Genomic DNA, 13,993 nt, shown 5'->3' with positions numbered 1-13,993 from the left:
TTTTTACTTAAAATTAATTAATTAATTAGCGCACGAATGAAACATTTCACAGTAATGAGGCATGGCTCATTCGATTTGTAAGCTTGAGTAGAATAATTGGTGAAAGTTTCAAGGAAATTCACCGTTGGGGGGCCGAGTTATTTCCCCCTTTTCGTTTAAAATTAATTAATTAATTAGTGTACGAATGAAACATTTTACAGTAATGAGGCATGGCTCATTCGATTTGTAAGCTTGAGTAGATTAATTGGTGATAGTTTCAAGGAAATTCACCGTTGGGGGGCCGAGTTATTTCCCCCTTTGTTTAAAATTAATTAATTAATTAGTGTACGAATGAAACATTTTACAGTAATGAGGCATGGCTCATTCGATTTGTAAGCTTGAGTAGATTAATTGGTGATAGTTTCAAGGAAATTCACCGTTGGGGGGCCGAGTTATTCCCCCTTTTCGTTTACAATTAATTAATTAATTAGTGTACGAATGAAACATTTCACAGTAATGAGGCATGGCTCATTCGATTTGTAAGCTTGAGTAGAATAATTGGTGAAAGTTTCAAGGAAATTCACCGTTGGGGGGCCGAGTTATTCCCCCTTTTCGTTTAAAATTAATTAATTAATTAGTGTACGAATGAAACATTTTACAGTAATGAGGCATGGCTCATTCGATTTGTAAGCTTGAGTAGATTAATTGGTGATAGTTTCAAGGAAATTCACCGTTGGGGGGCCGAGTTATTTCCCCCTTTGTTTAAAATTAATTAATTAATTAGTGTACGAATGAAACATTTTACAGTAATGAGGCATGGCTCATTCGATTTGTAAGCTTGAGTAGATTAATTGGTGATAGTTTCAAGGAAATTCACCGTTGGGGGGCCGAGTTATTCCCCCTTTTCGTTTACAATTAATTAATTAATTAGTGTACGAATGAAACATTTCACAGTAATGAGGCATGGCTCATTCGATTTGTAAGCTTGAGTAGAATAATTGGTGAAAGTTTCAAGGAAATTCACCGTTGGGGGGCCGAGTTATTCCCCCTTTTCGTTTAAAATTAATTAATTAATTAGTGTACGAATGAAACATTTTACAGTAATGAGGCATGGCTCATTCGATTTGTAAGCTTGAGTAGATTAATTGGTGATAGTTTCAAGGAAATTCACCGTTGGGGGGCCGAGTTATTTCCCCCTTTGTTTAAAATTAATTAATTAATTAGTGTACGAATGAAACATTTTACAGTAATGAGGCATGGCTCATTCGATTTGTAAGCTTGAGTAGGATTCACTTTCCCTTGTAATTACATTTATTATTATTATTATTATTATTCAAACTGTATTTTTTTTTCTTTTTACGATTTGCAATTCTGTCAGAGTTTCTTTTGTTGACACTGGGTTCTTCCTGTGCGCCCAAAAGGTTCTTTGTGCCTTTTATTTTGCCAATTCTTTGTGTTTGGCAAGTGAATTCTCTGTGTTCCCAATAATTGGACTTCTTTGTGTATCCAAATTGCAAGTTCCAGTGTGGAATTAAGGTATCTTTGTGACCTATTGCAATCTGTGTCAAATACGGTACTATTTGTACTGTTTGAAACTCTACAGAAATTGAAAAGAATTTGCTATTTTGCGTCCATTAAGAAATTTTGAAATGGTTTCTCGGGAGAGACTTAGGAGAAAAAAATGGCGTGAATTAAGGCAAAAGAAAAGCGCTGAAGCTAAGTTAAAATTACTTGTTCAAAGGAAAGCTTCGCAAAAAAAGCAAGCTAAACGAGATATTAACAAGAAGTACTATTTGAAAAACAAAGATAATTTTCTTAGAAAAAGTAAATCAACGCTATGTACACAAAAAGGTGGTAAAAGGGCTATGGCACCAGGTGGCGCCACTAATGGTGGTTTTTGCTCCAAAAAAACAAAACTTAAACATAAAACAACTAAAGTAGATAAATTTGGTTTTGCGAAAAAGCTCCTCAATGCGGGGATTTTCAAAACGAAAAACAAAAAAATTATAGCCGAAAGCTATAAAAGGTTTTTAGTCAAACGTCTAACTGAAAGACTGGTGGCGTCAGAGTCTTTTAACGGTGAGACTAAAAAACAACGCACGAAGTCTATCTCTCACAAGCTAAAATGCCAAGTGCTAGCTGGTAGAATATTGCATTTGAAAAGGCAATTATATTCGGCTTACCACGCCCAACTAACGAGCATTGTTAGTGAATTTAAGGATTTTGTTCAGAAAATCAAAGAAATTGGGTCCATTGACCCTGGCAATTTGACAGAAGTTGTGGGTGGGAAAAAGCTTCACAGTAGCATGAAAGAGGCCTATTTCCATGAAACTTCCTATTATCTGATTGGAAATAATGGTAAAATATTGAAAACTGGCGATGAGTCACATTACGCCAAAATTTTTCAATTGGATTCTAATGGTCGTGTACGAAAAGTTCTGAGAGACCGTGTTACGAGTTCGACTAAAGAATTGTTTGTTGACGAAATGGGAAATTTCGTTGACATAAAAAACAATAACGAGACTAGTAACGTAGAACGAGTTTTACAAGTTAATGAGTCGGGAATTGTTACGAATCTTTTCAAAATTGTTCAAACTGAAGAGAAGAATCCGCAAGCAAATTTTGTGATCAATGAAGGGGGGTTTATTGAAACCCGAAACAAAACTGTATACTGGGAATGCAGTGACATTTGTAATGTTCGAACTCGAGCCATTGCAAAAGTACTAGCTTTCATAAACACAGTTGCCAATGCTAATGAAAAATCTTTGACTAAAATTTTTGAGTCTGATTTGGACCTTTGCGAATTAAGAAAAGAATTTTGCAAAAAATCAAACTTGTTTATACCACCAGATGGGGACGAAGTAGTGGTGAGAATAGTTCCGTTCCTAGGACACACCTCTTACTGCGCTGATAGCGAAGAGTGCCAAAGTAATTTGCGTTCTTTCGCTGAATTGGCTCCACATTATTCGGGAATTAGAACCATTCTGAATAAGATGTATCAAGTCAAAGCCTTGCTCAACGCGTTAACTAAAATTTCAACTGAAATTGAAAGTGGTGATTACGATTCTCTGACGAATGTCATGGTGCAATCGAGAAAAATCCTAGCCACACGTGGGAAAAATTTAAATACCGAACAAAATAATGCTCCCACAGGAAGCGTTAACGCTCCTCGGCCGACTCTCGATGAAAGTGAAATCTTGAGTCTTTACGAGAATCAATTCGCTCGGGCAATGCTAAACACCAACGAGTTTCACGACACGCCTTGCGACTGCTGTTTTAGATTACTGAAAAAAACTGATTTAAGAGCTGTAGAAAAACTAGTAAACAGTGCTGTTTTTGATAACGAGGCCTATCTGATTTTAAGAGCTGGCTGGATAATGAATAATTCGGACGCTAGAGAAGCGGATATGCTTCTATGTCGTTACTGCGCTACGGATTTGGGAAAGGGTAAAGTTCCCATTAGATGTTTTCTGAACAACTTGGCAGTGGACAATCCTCCGCCAGATGTCACCAACTTAAACATGTTCGAGAAAGTTTTAATTCAGCTTGTGAAGCCCTTCCACACTGTGGTGCGGTTAGGCACTAAAACCAATTCCAACGTGAGGTTTGGTACGGTTAAAGCTTTAAAGGGAAGAGTAATTTATCTCCCAATACCAGTGGAAAAAAATTTGAAGATGATTCCCAAAACGTTGCCCAAAAATCACGAACTGCATATCTTGGTGAACGGCGTTCCCACTGCGGACAAAAAGGTTTGGCAGCAGGTTGTTTGCCTCGAAAAAGTGTTGAAAGCTTTCAGTTTGCTGAAAAAGATAAACCCTTTTTACAAAGACATTGATATTTCGACAATGAATGAGGAATATATTTGTGGCACGCAAGAAATTGATGGAAATGAAAATTCATTGACTCCAGAAGAATTACTGAGCGTAACAGATCCACTTGCGTTAATTAATGATGGATCTGATGCGTTGACACGCGCTTCCGCTGCGCTTCCAACAGAAGGACCAGCGGATAGTAGTCACGGCGTCCAAGGTGACCAAAACGTTTCGAACATGCAGGAGCAGGATGAAAATCAGTCTAGCCTTGCACCAGGCGACGCCTACAAAATTCTAACGCAACCCGAGGCTTTGTTGCGAAAACTTTCTGAAGGCGAAGCTAATGATCTGTACGATCATTACTCTATTCATCCGGTGAACGTCCAACCGCCGAAGGATTTATTGGGTGCTTACCAAATGAAGCGCGTCGAGGCCGAGCCGGTTAGCACTTGGGACAAAAAACTGGAATACATGAGCTTCGTTCATTTGTTCCCTCGGGGTCGCTTTGGCAAGCACGATGATAGACCATTTGGGAAAATAACGGAAACCGAGTATCGTTTATCCCGTATTTTGAACAAAAGTCCAATTTTTAGACGAGATTACGCCTATTTGTTCCATTCTTATCAAGAATGCGAAATGAAAGCGATTTCTAGCAGTTTGAACTACGTACTTCGTGTTAAAAAGCCCATGCCAATTGGTGTTGAAAATTTGCTCAATCGAGTTGAATCTGGCGATAAAGAACTTGAGAGTAATTTAGCTACTTTCTTGGGTCATATTCGAGGAACAAAAGACTACTGGTATAAAGTTCTTAGGGACGTTTTGGCGATGATTCGGGAATTTGGTCCTCCCACCTGGCTTCTAACTTTTAATCCGGCCGAGTACGATGATATGGAACTGCACGATCACTTGAGGAAAGTGAATTCAGACGTTCCGGGAGTAGAGTCGATGACGGTGGCTGAATTGTTGAATTTCGACCCACTTAGCGTCAATTTGCACTTTCACAACAAAGTGCGGTCGCTGTTAAACAACTTTGTCTTGTGTAAGCAAAATCCAGTTCTTGGCATGATAGAACATCATTTTTGGAGGGTTGAATACCAATCTCGAGGTTTACCTCACTACCATATGCTTTTGTGGGCCAAGGACGCTCCAAAGATTGGAACTTCTTCGACCGAGACTATTTTGGATTACGTGCAAAAACACGTCACGTGTTCGATGCCAAGAGCATCGGGAAGTCCGGAACTACACCGACTGGTAAAAAAATTCCAAACTCACAAATGCACCTCCAGTTGTTATAAGAAGGTGAAAAATTCTAAAAAAGGATTGAAAGTGTGTCGTTACGGTTTCCCTCGAAACGTAACAAACATTGCTACTGTGAATTCTGTTAGATCAGTTACTCGTCACCGTAAAATGAAAAAGGTGCAGAAACGACTGTACGACTTGCCGAGAAAACAGCACGAAGTTTTAATCAATGATTACAATCCTACGCTACTTTTGGCTTCCAAAGCCAACATGGATTTGCAATTTGTCGCTGACAAATCGGAAATAGTGGCAAACTATGTCACGGCTTACGTGACAAAGGGAGACCGGGCTGACATGGACCAAACTTTTGCCGAGTTAGGCAACGAAAGTTTGTCCAAAAAATTATTTGCCTATAGATTGAAATCTTTGACGTGCAAGCAAATAGGAATTTACGAAGCTCTCGATATGATGCTGGGCCAAGACCTTTTCAACAAGTCCGACAGCACTAAATTTATAAACACTAACTTGAAAGAAAACCGATCGAGAATTTTGAAAGGTTACAAGGAACTCGCTCGTTTGAGGGAAACTGACCCCGAAAGCAAGGACACTTGCCAAAAAGGGTTCGTCGACGACAAATATCCGAATCGTCCTGACAGCTTGGAAAATATAAGTTTGCGGGAATTTGGTCAGTTTTACGATTATGCGATGCGCTCTGAGGGTGTGGAGAAAAATGCGAATGTAATCCAGTTGAAAAACAATCTGGGTTTCATGAGAAAGAGAATTAAGCCGTACATAATAGAGCACTTTATTCACGACCCGATAGAGGAGAAAGAACAGTATTGTCACGCTCTACTGATCCTCTTCAAACCGTGGCGTGACGAAACTGAGCTATTGGGCGATTTTGAAACATACGCCGATGCTTTCGAAAACTCGCTTTCAGTGTTAAAAGATATGAGAGAATATCACGAGAAACTCTCGGTTTCCAAAGAAGTTGAAAAGAAACGGAAGGCTTCTAAAAAGGCGAAAGAGCCAGAAACCATAGTCTCGGAGACTGAAAGTGACGACGATGAAAATGCGCTGCAAGGGAAGGAAATTGTTATCGAAACCGAACACGCGATGGCTGATGTGGAAGCTGCCATGGAAATGAATTTCGAGACTGATGTTGACAATGTGGCGTTACTAAACTCGGATCAAAGGCGAATTTATGATCACATCATGGATCACTTCTCCCAAGAGGGAGAAAAATCTAGAAACAAGTGCCTTTTTGTGTCGGGACCTGGTGGCACTGGCAAATCGTTTCTTATCGACACTCTCGCCAACGCCGTAAGGCGACACTTTCAAAATCCTGCTAGCGTGGCAATTGCCGCGCCAACGGGTTTGGCAGCGTTGAATGTTAATGGCGTAACATTACACAGATTACTAATGCTGCCGGTAGATCATGGGCGTATTGCCGAATACCATTCCCTAAGTTCTGACAATATGAGCATTATGAAAGAAACTTTGGGTAATTTAAAACTGTTAATTATTGATGAAATTTCTATGGTCTCATCGGTTTTACTGACACACGTTCACTTGAGGCTGAACGAATTTTGGGAAATGAACCAACCATTTGGTGGAGTTGTATTTATTCTTGTTTTGGGAGACTTTTTCCAATTGCCTCCGGTTCAAGGAAATCCCGCGTTTATCAAAATCACTTCCGAAGAAGCCAGACTTAGATTCAATTGCATCGGAGGAAGTGATCTTTGGAAGTTTTTAAATACGATGAACTAACGCAAAATGTTAGACAAGCCAACGACCAAAGTTACGGCGACATTCTAAGCAGAGTTAGAATTGGAAATATTTCAGAAGCTGATGTTGCAACCTTAGGAACTAGATTGGTTGCTGGAGGAAATAACATCGAGGTGGCTATGGAGCTGTTCATTAAGCTGTCCAATGAAGGGTTTCACCCAATTTGTTTGATGCCTAAATTAGCCATGTGCGTAAAATTCAACTTTGATATGCTGCGAAAAAGCGGAGAGAAAGTTGAAGTCATTCCTTGTCAGGATAGACTCGCTGACTATGGCAGAAAAATGAATAAAAACATTCTCAGGAGACTGCAAGGGCTACAAAACGAACCGTCCAAAACAGGCGGTTTGGAGAGCGAGTTAGTTCTTTGCATTGGCTGCCGAATAATGGTCAGAAGGAATATCAGTTTTGAAAAAGGCGTTGTAAATGGTACGATGGGTTTCGTAACTGGGTTCAAGAAGGACGAACATGGAAACATTACTGGGATTTTTCTAAGAGTAGATCGCGAACCGAATAACGACGACGCTAACACTGACTTTTTAGTTGAGAAAATTTGCGTCAAATTTTTGCTCATGGCAAACATTTACGTTAAACGCTCACAGTTTCCCGTCATCCTGGCGTACGCTATTACGATACACAAAAGCCAAGGCATGAGTTTAAAATGCGCCATTATGGATTTGGGTCCGAATTTATTCGGAACGGGCATGGCGTATGTGGCTTTATCGAGAGTGACGTCCTTGGCCGGACTCCATCTATTACAGTTTGATCCGACTAAAATTAAGGCGGATGGACGAGCCATTATGGAGTATAACAGGCTTCGCAAAAAATATAGGCCAGATCTGCCTCTTTTGGAAATAACGGAGTCGAAAGAAAGTCGAGGTGGCAAAAGAAGTGCGCCTACACTATCTAAAAGCCTTTTAGAAGGCGAGGAAGAGAGATGTGCAGAAACACCGAAGAAGAAAAGGAAAGCCCAACAGAGTTTGGATAGTTTGCCCTTGAAGGGTTTAGCTAACGATGACCAAGTAACGTGCTACTCTAATAGCGTTTTACAACTACTCTTATTAGTGCCGGAATTAAGAGAATTGGTTAAATCTTACAATGGATCATTCGTTGAAAAACCAGTTTTACGTTGCCTCCATAACACGATAAACGATATCGAGAGTTCTCAAGGAAGTTTCAGTCGTAAAGGGTTGGAACTGAGAATGGCTGTCGGAAATCATTTTTCGCAAAACGATCAACAAGACGCCAGTGAATTTTTGATGGTCCTTTTGACGACACTAAGCCAAGAAATGGAAGCCGATTACTCTAAGGCTCTGAAAGATCTTTTTTGGTCAAAGTCGCGAAACGTTACCAAATGCCCCAAATGTCAAGTTGAACAAAATTCGGAGAATATTGTTGAAAGCAACCTTTTCAATCTTCCACTAGAAAACCGAGATAAAATTGATTGGAAATCTCTAGAAAAAAGGATGAGATTAACAGAGGTGCCATGCGTATTTTGTAACAACCCAAAAATACTAGAGCGTGATGTATTGATATCCAGCGGGAAGTACGTATTTTTGTGTCTTCTCCGTGGCGATTACAAAGATGGTCGACCAATTAAGATTTCGACCAAAATATCAAGTTTTGAAAATCAAAATGTCACTATGAGTAAGATGCTTTTTAAAACTAAAGGGGTGATTATTCATAAAGGTGAATCGTTGGCCGAGGGACATTATGTGAACTTTGTGAGAAAAGACAACGGCTGGTACGAGGTCAGTGATACAATGATCAGAAAAAGGGAGAGATTCGTCAGTAACTTCACTGACGTCACTGTTCTGCTCTTGGAAAGAGTCCAGACACATTAAAGGGAATCTAACGTGCTTGAAGAATCCATATCAAATTTACCCCGAGTAAAGTCCAAAATTTCAATATTCGTACCAGAAAGGAGCATCATATCTGTCAAAGATATACTAATACTTTCATATTCCCTTTAAAGTAATTTATGACTGGGTAAGATTGTTAATCCTAGAGCAAGTTAAAGGTTAACGATGGTTCTGGAGTAATTTTGATGTTGCCTACTATAATAACCGTGAAAGGGAGAGGAGGGAGGATTGTAGGGCCATGCTATTGTTACGAAAAAAGGCGATGATTCTTGCATTAATTTTAGAATTTTCTAGTGAAGGGTTTTTAGTACTCTGTATTAGTCTTGCCCCAATAGTGTTTTGTGTAAAAAACACGCTAAAAACGTAACCCCTGTTGGTAATGCTATGTGATTAAATATAATTCTTTAATAAGCTGGTGAAACTATTGAGACAAACTCATCCTATTAGTTAACATTGAACAGATTTTTTGAACTGAGATTTAGACACTCGTATCCAAATTTTAAATAAATACTGATTAAAATTAATATATTCAAAGAGTTTTCTAAATATCAGTTTCGCATCTTCCATTTTTTTCTCTTTTAAGCGCGCTATTTTTTTAAATTAAGACGCCCATAACCTTTTTACATTAACAATTTAAAACCATTCAAAAACATTAAAATAAATTAATCTAATCTAATATTATCCTGTTACAATATCAAAGATTAGCAAAGATTTTATGTTTAAATATTATCTATTAATATAACATTTTCTTTCTATAACTTATCAATAATGTTTACCAGTCCCAATCCGATGCCACTTACAAAAATTGATTTTTAAACTATTTATTAGTTAGGCTTAAAAAAAGCCATATGAACTTATTAATTTGTCCTATAACTAATATCCTACTATTGTTGTATGATTTGTTTTTATAAAGTGTGAAAATTATTTCCCAAATTGTGGTTACCAATATTATATATAGACATTACCCTTGTTATTAAAACAACTAAACCATTTTTCCAATTAATATTCCAGGAAGTTTTGCATAGTCTCTTTGTGTTTCTCACCAGCTGGGGTAGTCTGCGTGGCAGGTTGCATTGCGTAAATCCAACAGGGGTACAATTTGCAAAGCCTTCTGGAATATTTTTTCCCCAAAAATTAATAACCTTTTCATTGTCCCTTTGGTAACCCACGCGCAAAACAATAATTGCCATGTTCTAGCAGCACTGTTTCCAAACTTAAAGTTAAGAGTTGCGTGACAAAATTTTAAAAAATAGACCCTCAAAATCTTATATTTAAATGAACATATAATTGCCAGTAAATTGTAAAGTTTTCTTTCAACCCCCGCCCCTTTACGTAACTAATATAACGAAGATCAAAATTATTCCTAAATAAATACTACAAGCAGTGTATATTTTCAAGTTTGAAACATACAATTTAAAGACTAATTTCGTACAACTACATGCGTATCGTATCAACACGTGCCAACTGCTAAGCTTCAACAGAAAGATAATTCATCATAGCTATTACCAGTGTAGTAAAAGATTAAACCCACACAGCTCAAAAATATGATGATCATCATCATTATAAAAAAACCCACAACAAGACTACGATAGACAAATCAAGAAATATATTCAACTTCTCCACCGAAATAACAGACACTTTATACTGGCGTGTTCAAAGAGTGAGAGCGTCTGCCGTCTTTGGATTAAGAACAGCAAAGATATTCAAAGAAATAACCTTTCTATTGGCTTGAGTCAGTGTCTAAAGAACATCAAGCTGTATCAAGGCCAAATAATACATGTCAACTCTTTGGTTTCCCTATATAATTACGTTACGGTTTGGCAAGCCGTGCCTACAAGTTCATCAACACAATAGAAGTTCATAACAGCTATAGATTCGCAAAAAAACCTTTTTCGGGCAAAAAGTTGCCTCAACGTTGTTAAAATTTAGAACAGCAATGGTTTGTTACTAAAATTATGTGCTTGACTATGTTGGGAGTTGGGCGCACTCCTGTAAGCCAAGCTTCTGGGCAACAAAGTTTTGAGGGAATAAGGGACTTGTCAGCATGCCTACCCTACAGGAACTGACTACCCCGTGTCCGCGGGTGGTGAAATACCCCAAATCCCCCCTCCTTCACCACTCGATTAAACCTCAAGTACTTCACTCGTTACTCATAAAATACCAACTGATTAACCTTGGACTTCAATTTTCATCAAAACGCCTTAAAGTTAATATACCATGATGGTATATTACATTGTTTAACAGACGTTTGCCAAACAAAGCAAGGTCGAGGGAACCAGTAAAAAAATGCTGCCAATTAATGACGTTAAGCAGTAATGCCTTCTGAGTTCAATAGTAAATAATATAGAAAAAAAAAAAAATAAAATCAACTGGATTGGAGATGTCGCTACCAAACACAAGGCACCTCATTAACTCTCTGAACTGAACTGCAGATTTTACATCAACAAAACAAAATCAATCGCGATGGAACCAGTAAAAAAAAACTACAATTAATGACATTAACTCCCAACGCCATCTGAGTTCAATAGTAATAAATATAGAAAAAAACCTAAAATCAACTGGATTGGAGATGTCACTAACGAAATACAAGGCACCTCATTAACTCTCTGAACTAAACTGCAGATTCTACACCAACAAATCACTACCAATTTTAAAAAGCATCTTTAAGTATATTAGGACTAATTTAACAAACTCCCCTTCCCTTTTTTATACCTTAAAAAAATATAATATTGAAACACATGCTTACTATTTTTCTGGCAATTATTAGTCTCAATTTGACAATCCTAGGATTAAATGTGTGTAAATATTTTTTCATCATTGAATTGTTCACTTGAGAGATTAACAAAATTATTATAGGCATTCATACGATAATGTTGAAGTCTCTCACTTTATAAATCCAACCTTCACGTATGACTGTCCTTGAACATTTTTTTAATCCCTCTCACGCATTCATTGTGAAACTTACATTTTAGATTCATTTAAAATTAATTATAGTTACTCTTAGCTTTTCCCTGTTAAGGTCTATTTTTTGGCAGCAGGACGCAATCGCTAATTATCCTCAAAAGCCTTTCTGGTGTCAAAAACAATTTTCTTTGGAAAAACCCTTTAAAATATGCAACTTTTACCTTTAAACGTAAAAAACAATATATTTATTGACTGGAATAAATTTATAATGAATACCATAATTAAATAACAACTAGGGAAATTAAGCCCAAATTACATGCTGTAAATAAACGTGGCAAGTATCAAACCAAATGTTTATTTAAATAAATCTTTTGCGCCTTCCAATATCATAATCATGCGTGTTTAAAAACTTGAAAATAGTCAAACAAAAACATTCTTAATGCAATTTGAAAGTAATTATTAAACAGCCATTACTTAAAAACATTCCTATTTGTATTTTAACTATTATATGAAATAATATTATTAACCCTAACTTTTGTCATCAATAAATTACCATAACTGTCATTTAACTTTATTTATTAAAAGTAAAATAGTTTACAGCGCATAAAATTACCATTAATTTCATGATTACAAGTAAATAATAATTTAATCCTGTTATTTCCTATATTTAATGATAAATCAAAGCATACTTCCATTGCCTGACCTCCTAGCATTCCGGCAAATCATTTAAACATCAACTTCAATTTCCCAAAGGCTGAATCCAATTAGAATTGTACTTAAGGGTGGAGCTAATAACATTAAAACTGAATGACTGAATGTGTGCCTGTTATTGTATTTCTTATTATTATTATCAAATTAACATCTTTCCCAAAATATTACAAAATTGGATTTGTTTTCACCCCGAAATATTGCTAAAGTATTGCTAGTTTACTAATTTAATGCCATTTTCGACAAAAAAAATACTATCTTAGTTCTTTAAACTAGGTTAAAGTTAGATGGCATATTCTATATGTTTCATTTCCCGTCAAGGTTAAAAAAATTATCCATTTTAAATAAGATCTTGTTCAAACAATGACATTGGAAATGGGGCTCAAAAATTTGTAATAGAGCATCTGGTCTTGGTCCACCTCAAATAGAGAGCTTTCAGTTGGAGGAGGAGCCGAGTCTCGTGACGTAATTTACGCTGCCATATTGGTGGGTTTAAAGCAGGGATGAAGCTGAGACCACCCAATATGGCTACCAGAACCGCGGTAAGACTTGGGAGAGTGTGACGTACTGCTAGTCAACTGAAAGCTCTCTATAGTGTGATACTACAATCTTTGTCAGCTCAGGTCATACAATTTAGACTAAAAATATTCATGTGACGTTCCCATAGCTCCGATCTCTCAACAATTTTCTATTGAATGATGAACTACTTCCTATACGGAGCTAACAACTGGCTAGGGGATGAGATAGTCTGACGTCACGCAGGCCCTATCTGGTTGTCATTTTTGCGCGTTTCCAACCGTTAGGGGGATGAAACTCCAGTAAGTGATAGAAGTGTGTGACGTTTCAGGGTCACAACTGTTAGCTCCGTATTCTACGGCATGCAGAAATAAGCGTTGAAATAATCAATATAAAATCACCAACGTGTCTACACAAAATTAATAAAAATTAAGACCGAAGTCACAGAAAGCATAATCAAAACGCGTCTTGGATTTAACCAAGACCTAAAAAGTATCGATAAGAAGAGAGTTAAGCAAGTCACTGAAGGCCCAGATATAAAAAGTTTTTTTTAAATTAAGACTTACATGCTTAAGATGCTGTTCGGACAGTGGGACAAAGGACGATCTTTCTCGTAGAGCTTAACATGGCGGGTGGGTAAAAAAGGAGAGGGCGTCGGCCGTCGGACAGCCCCTTTAAGAAACTAATGTTCCATCACCCTATTCCATTGAATAAACTTAATTTACTGGTAGTCAATTTATTCCCTCTCAATAATTTGAAAAATTTACTTATCTCGGGTTTTCGAGCACAATTCCATTCCCCGTTTACATTTTATAACTACATTTATCATTTTTAGGAGAGTACGTGTATGGCTTTGTGTCGTTAATAGGGCCGCCACTTTTTTACAGAATTACAGAAAGTGCCTACAAGTGCCCTCAGTAGGAAAACTACTATAGCAGTAGTTTTATAGAAAAAGACTTATATTTAAGTTAATTACCGGTGAAACTGGTTCAAAATTGCATATATATAATAAGCAAGCTATGATCTATTTTATAAACCATTTTAAAACTTAATTCCGAACTAATTTACTTAAATTTAAGGGTGACTACAACTTACTATTTTACAGAAAATGCTTATATTTAAGTTAATTACGGGTCAAATTAATTCAAATTTACTATACATAATCAGAAACGTGTTTGGTTTAATATA

At 37.1% G+C, this 13,993-nt stretch overlaps 1 long non-coding RNA gene across 2 annotated transcripts; it reads right to left on the bottom strand.

Annotated features, from left to right (window-relative positions):
- Positions 1-1,272: 1,272 nt before the first annotated feature.
- LOC149597355 (uncharacterized) lies at positions 1,273-13,668 on the bottom strand. Of its 2 annotated transcripts, XR_016379262.1 has the most exons (4): positions 13,372-13,668; positions 11,565-11,802; positions 11,424-11,506; positions 1,273-1,538 (listed from the first exon to the last, which is right to left on the bottom strand). It is a non-coding gene; the product is annotated as an uncharacterized LOC149597355 (long non-coding RNA). The 2 variants fall into 2 exon arrangements; XR_016379261.1 differs by having other exon boundaries at positions 11,424-11,802; positions 13,372-13,667.
- Between the last annotated feature and the right edge of the window lie 325 nt (positions 13,669-13,993).

The sequence above is a fragment of the Phalangium opilio genome, unplaced genomic scaffold (genome assembly GCF_054372755.1).
Source record: "Phalangium opilio isolate 3A_F unplaced genomic scaffold, DU_Popi_V2 ptg000362l_1, whole genome shotgun sequence".
Lineage (NCBI taxonomy): Eukaryota > Metazoa > Arthropoda > Arachnida > Opiliones > Phalangiidae > Phalangium > Phalangium opilio.
Note: the sequence above shows the minus strand (reverse complement) of the source record. Positions and strands in the feature narration are given on the sequence as shown.